Source organism: Schistocerca cancellata, chromosome 2 (assembly GCF_023864275.1).
Source record: "Schistocerca cancellata isolate TAMUIC-IGC-003103 chromosome 2, iqSchCanc2.1, whole genome shotgun sequence".
NCBI lineage: Eukaryota > Metazoa > Arthropoda > Insecta > Orthoptera > Acrididae > Schistocerca > Schistocerca cancellata.
In genome coordinates, this window is record NC_064627.1 from 122,909,271 (window position 1) to 122,915,866 (window position 6,596).

Genomic DNA, 6,596 nt, shown 5'->3' on the forward strand with positions numbered 1-6,596 from the left:
AAAATTTCCAAAGTTATTCCAGTGTTTAAAAAGGGTGACAAACATCTTCCTAAAAGTTATCGCCCAATCTCAATTGTGCCAATATTTTCTAAAGTATTTGAGTCACTTATGTACACTCAATTAAGTAGCTATTTTGAGACACACAACCTTTTGAGCAATAGTCAGTTCGGTTTCCGACAGGGCAGAAATACCACTGCGGCCATCCTGGAAATTGTTGACCAGACATTAACAGCCTTTGAAGACCGGAATATGGTGTCACTTGTCTTGTGTGATCTGAGCAAAGCTTTTGACTGCATTCCCTTTGGCACCCTGGTTGCAAAACTAGAATTTTATGGTGTATGTAACCCAGCATTAGCAGTAATAGAGTCATATCTTCATAATAGAAGACAGTTTGTCTCAGTTAAAAATAATTACTCCCCTGTAGCAGCAGTTAGTACTGGTGTACCACAGGGCTCGGTTCTGGGACCCTTCTTCTTCATCATAGCCATCAATGACCTACCTCATCACATAAATAGTACTACCATATGCTATGCAGATGACACAACCCTCCTCACCTCACATCAGAACATCTCAGCTTTGGACAATAACACACAGGAATCACTCAAATCAGCCATCCACTGGTTCACATCCAATAAATTACTGTGTAACTCAGAGAAAACACAACAGCTTCTCTTAGGGTTACCCAAAACCATAGAAAACAAAACTGTAAAACTATTAGGAATGCATATTGATTCCAAACTTAACTGGGAAGAACACGTAAATCAGGTTTGCAAAAAGCTTTCAAGAGTCTCCTATCTCCTTTGGAAACTTAGGGACATGATTAGCATGAACTTCCTGAGAACAATGTACTGTGGACTCTTCCAGTCACATATTACATATGGCCTTCTCATATGGGGGCACAGCTCTCACAGTAACAAAATTTTGTTGATGCAGAAAAGAATGCTGCGCATAATGTGTAAAGTCGGTCCCATGGAGCACTGTAGTCCTCTCTTTATAAGGCTAAGACTGTTGACCATTGTAAACTTGTATATTTATATCTGTGTGTTACACATTAAAAACAATGGTATGGAAGGTGTTGTCAGGGAAGAAATTCATAACTACAACACTAGAAGGAAGGCAGATTATGATATACCAAGACACAGACTAACAAAAAGTAGTAACTCACACAAAGTGAATACCTTAAAAATATTCAACAAACTACCGCAATCTGCTCGGGACATGCCCACAAAAATTCTTAAACAAAATTTGTACAATTGGTTATCTGACAATCCATTTTATTCTATGCAAGAATATTATGATCTGAGTAGCACAGAGATAAACCTGTAATTGCATAATTAACTTAATTAACTACTATATATACTGTTACAAAATATTTCATATTTAATACCTTTGTATTTCAACTGTGTTAGGTAACTACTTTATTTGCCAGTGTTATGATGTGTTACGTAACTACTGTGTTTGCTACTACAATGTAACTCATTTTTGGTACCTTTGTATGTATCTGAAACAAGAATATGTATTAAGCATTGTAGTCACCTGCTTAAGGTTTATGTTATTTGTAAGTTACTCATATGCTAATTATATCTATGCCTTATATATAGTGTCTGGAATATTAATATTATTTTATGTACTGACGAAGCCTATTTCATCTTGCATGATCAATGGCTAATAAAGAATCTTGAATCTTGAATCTTGAATCTTGAATACATCATAAATGACCAACATTTTAACGATTTTTGTAACCAATGACAATCTTCAACTTAAACTAAGACAATATCTTGATATCACTTACCAAATACACTTTTGTATGTTTTTATTTTTGTAACAATCTAATGTTTTCCAATATGCACATGCCCATACAACCCTTCAATTTAATAAGAACAATTCAGCACAACAGATTGTGATGAAGTGTATTGCCTGGTGGCTGCTTCAAAATTAATAAAATAGTAATTTTATAATGGGATGTATTAAATAATCAAATAATGGAAGTTCAGTTATTAAAATATCTTCTTGTTGTTCAAATCTTATATGCTATTTTCAATAGTTTAGATCTGAAGATGATTCATCAATTATCTGAAACTGGTTATCAATAAAGATACTTTTGTGATCTTGAACTAGGATTTTTATTCCATACATTTTAACGCAACAGATCACTTATCTATCTATTTGACAATGTCAAATAACAACCAAATCAAGTGAATTTGATATTGTTGACATATATGCCACAAGTTTGTCATGAGAGATTTGGTCAATGGGAAAAGCATCTAGAAGCAAATGAACATACATATGTATGAGTTCAAAGAAGAGTTCTGCGATGCATGTGCACTGGGAAAACCTTGTCGATTGCCATTCAGGAATCAAATGAATTAACTAATGGTTACTGGGGAACAAATTCATGCCAATGTCTATAGAGTCTCTCAGAAAATTTCTCCACTAAGTGTATTTTAAAGATAAGTTTAGCAAGTTTCATAAATTTTTTCTTCCTGAAGCAGAAGAGTGGGGTCAGCATAATCTGGGAACAGGTCTTGAATGAAGCAGAGGCAGTCATGTTACCAAACAGTTTAGGTGTGATGAAGGAAAAGAGTTCAATAACAAGAAAGTCTCAGAATTGCTAGCAAACAGAAGCATAGAGCATTGAAATCCTCCACCAAACACACCACAACAAAATGGCATTGCTGAAACAAACAAGTGCATTATTGTGGAGTATATACATTCTATTATAGTGCTGTTACCCAGTTTTACTGAAATTAATAAGAACTAGTAAATAAGCTGCTGTCAAGTATTGCAATGGCAGCTGCAGGCTGGAGCTGCACTGTGTCAGCATGTGGGTCAGAATAACATGTATGCAGAAGGACTGCAAAACAGGCAAGCCATGCTCAGCAGAAAACTACACCATGTAGCAGTAATAGCTGTAGTAGGCAGGTTGACGTCACCACACCAGGGCAAGACTCTTTTATGGGCTATGTGTCTAGATGCCAGGTTTTGGTGAAACAAATGCTAGCCAAAAACATATGAATAGGTCTGAATTTTGAGGTAGAGGTACTTCTTCTTTGGGGAGCAGCACCACTTTAGGGCCATGCCAGATAACAAGGCAACTCAGCATATTGAGTGGCAGCATGAGTTCAAGTCTGGGTTGGGTCAGCCACCACCAGAAATGAGTTCCTTCTGAGAATTGGTGCCTCAGTGCCAGCCATCAACTGAATCCTTCTGAAGAGAGGTGGGTCATATCCCACACACAGCAGACACCATATGAAGCTTTGGTGAGTGCATGTGAGGCTGAGTTGCAAGAAGAGGCAAATCCTGGTGGAATGCCATTGCAGCACAGAATGTAGCACCACTGATGCCACAGCCATGTCTTACAGAAGATGTCAACCATCTACAACTAAATCTATTAACATACTCGACAAGCCAACACACATGATGAGGCAGAGGGTACTCTCTAGCATTACTAGTCATTTCCTTTTCTGTTCGACTCACAAACAGAATGAGGGGAAAATGACTTATCTATATGCCTCCATATTAGGCCTAATTTCTCATCTCTTATCTTCTTGGCTCTTATGTGAAATGTATGTTGATGGCAGTAAAATCATTGTGAGGTCAGCTTCAAATGCCGGTTCTCTAAACTTTCTCAGTAGTGTTCCTCAAAAAGAATGTCACCTTCCCTCTAGAGATTCCATCTGAGTTTCCAAACCGTCTCCATAATACTTGAGTGCTGTTCACTTCTACTTGTAACAAATCTAGCAGCCCACCCATGAATTGCTTCAAAGTCTTCCTTTAATCTGATGATCTGATGCAGCCCTCAAACATATATGAGCAATACTCAAAAATAGGTTGCACAAGCACTGTATATATGATCTCCTTTGCAAATGGACCACACTTCCCCAAAATTCTCCCACTAAACTGAAGTTGCCCAATTTCCTCCCCTGCCACAATCCTCACATGCCCATTGCATTTCATATCGCTTTGCATTGTTACACCTAGGTATTTACATGATGTGACTGTGTCAAGCAGTACACTGCTAATGCTGTATACAAGCCTTACAGATTTCTTTTTCTTACTCATCTACATTAACTGACATTTTTCTACATTTAGAGCTAGCTGCCATTCATCCCACCAACTAGAAATTTTGTCTGAGTCATTTTATATCCTCCTACAGTCACTCAATGATAACACCTTCCCATGCCCCACAGCATCATCAGTAAGCAACCATAGATTGTTGCCTACTGCAGATGGTTGCCAGCCACCATATCGGTTACACAAGATAACACTGATTCTGTGGCATGGGATTGTTTTTGGGGGAGGAGACCAGACAGTGAGGTCATCGGTCTCATCGGACTGGGGAAGGACGGGAAAGGAAGTTGGCCATGCCCTTTCAAAGGAACCATCCCAGCATTTTCCTGGAGCAATTTAGGGAAATTACGGAAAACCTAAATCAGGATGGCCAGACGCGGGATTTAACCATTGTCCTCCCGAATATGCTGTGGCATGGGATTTATTAATCAATTTCAGCTAATTTTGGTCTGCTGAATATGAACATAATGAGATTATTGTTGAATTGATTCTACTTTTTGAGATAAGACAATCCATTTGCACTGGAAATTAAATTATAAGAAAGAACAAAATTTTTAACTTTTATTTTGAAGTTATGAGATGATTTCAAACAAACAACTATATAAATGATACAAAGAATAATAAAATTAATCATAACAAGAAAAATAAATCAATAAGAATTAAGATAAATATTTTGTGTGGGACTTTCTTTGGTGATTTTGGTCCACATACTCTGTCTGCAAGTCCCAGCAGTAGTCTGCTGTCATATTGTGATCCAAATGGCCTTGATATCTTTACTTCATAGTTTTGATGTCCTCTTGGAATCATTTCCCTTGTTCTTCACTGTAATTCCCTAAGTTGTCAGGAAATTTATCTAAATGACTGGGGAAAAAGTGCAATTTGACACTCATATTAGCTCCTAGTTTTTAGAAATTCTGGAGAATTTTGTCTACTATTTTGTAATATTTTTCAACTTTGTGATTCCCCAAAAAATTCTTAACAGCTGCTTCTAATTTAACTTGGGTCATGTGGTTTCTGAAATCATCGTTGTTTATAAGAGTATGGATTTGTGGCCCATCAAAAATTCCTGCTTTTAAATTTTCTATACTGAGACCAGGAAATGACTAACAAATATATTTGATGCAATCACCATTCCTATCTAAAGCTTTAAAAACTGTTTTATAACCCAAAGTTTAATATCTAATGGCAGAAGAATGATTTTTTCGTGGCTGACCATGAACAATGTTATCTTTTCCTAAGGCTAGGTTCATTCTCAGTGGCTAGAATTTTCTGCTCCAGTGTTCGCTTTTCACATGACTGTCCCACAGGCAAAGAAAACTGGGATATTTAGTGTATCCACTTTGTTGACTCAATAAAAATTCACCATTTTTAAATTTACACACACTGACCACTAATGTTGATGAAATGAAATTGTCTCTAAAACAAGTTTAATATTTTGATATCTGTCCTTAAGAGTGCTTGAATGAGCTATTGGGACCAAAGCTAATTTATTTCCATTATGCAGTAACACATATTTAAAACATTTTATCTAGGAAAAGTCACTTGTATTGTGGTTGGTATACTGGAAGACCCATTAAATTTAAATGCCCAGAAATAGCACTACAATGTATGATATCATTTGTCTCATTGGAAGAATGTTGCACTCTCTAGTTCGATAAGATTTTATTGATATATCAGGCTGAAGACAATATTTTTCTTCTAATCTTGATGCAAGAAGCTCAGCTGATTTCTTAGATAAATTTAAGTCTCAAACCAAGTCATTTAGCTAGCCCAGAGAAATGCTTTTAATCTGACTGTCTAACATTTCAGCATCATCACAGTAATTGTCTGACAAGGAAATAATACCGGTATTGGCAAATCTTCACTATGCAAGATTGGTGGCTTAGCAGATTGTATGTTTTGGTAAACCCAAGAGTATATTTTGTATTAATTCATACCTTTTAAATTCACAGCACAAAAGTAGCAATCATTGAGTTGATTTCTTGGCTCTGTCCATGCCATTGGTATTCCAAATGAAAGTCCTTTTCATCTTGGATGACTCCAACATCAAAGTGACTCCATGCAAGTTTTATAAATGATGTGTGGGGGCCCAACATTTATCTTATTGTCCAAATTGTTTTCCAGAATATCTTCGACAGCTTTGTTTTACAAAATCATTTATATTCTGTCATTGCTTTTCTTGACAATATTTATCACATACATAGCAGAAATGGTCAGTGTTATTAATACAAGACTTCCATGAAGAACTCAATACTTTCTGCAACACAAACTCCCACACTGGACAGTTGTATGAAATAACTGCACAGTATCACATTTGTCGAAAAATTGTAGTGAATGAGTAATGCAAGAAGCTTACCTGCACAAAATGGCCCACATCGCCATGAAATCTTTCGTGCTTGCCCAGTGGCATTGGTGCTCCGTGACCAAGTCAAGAAGGAGCTCGACTGCCTCACAGTATCTGGGGTCATCAAGCCAATCCCATTCAGCAAATGGACTACCCCCTTAGTTATTGTGAAGAAGCCATC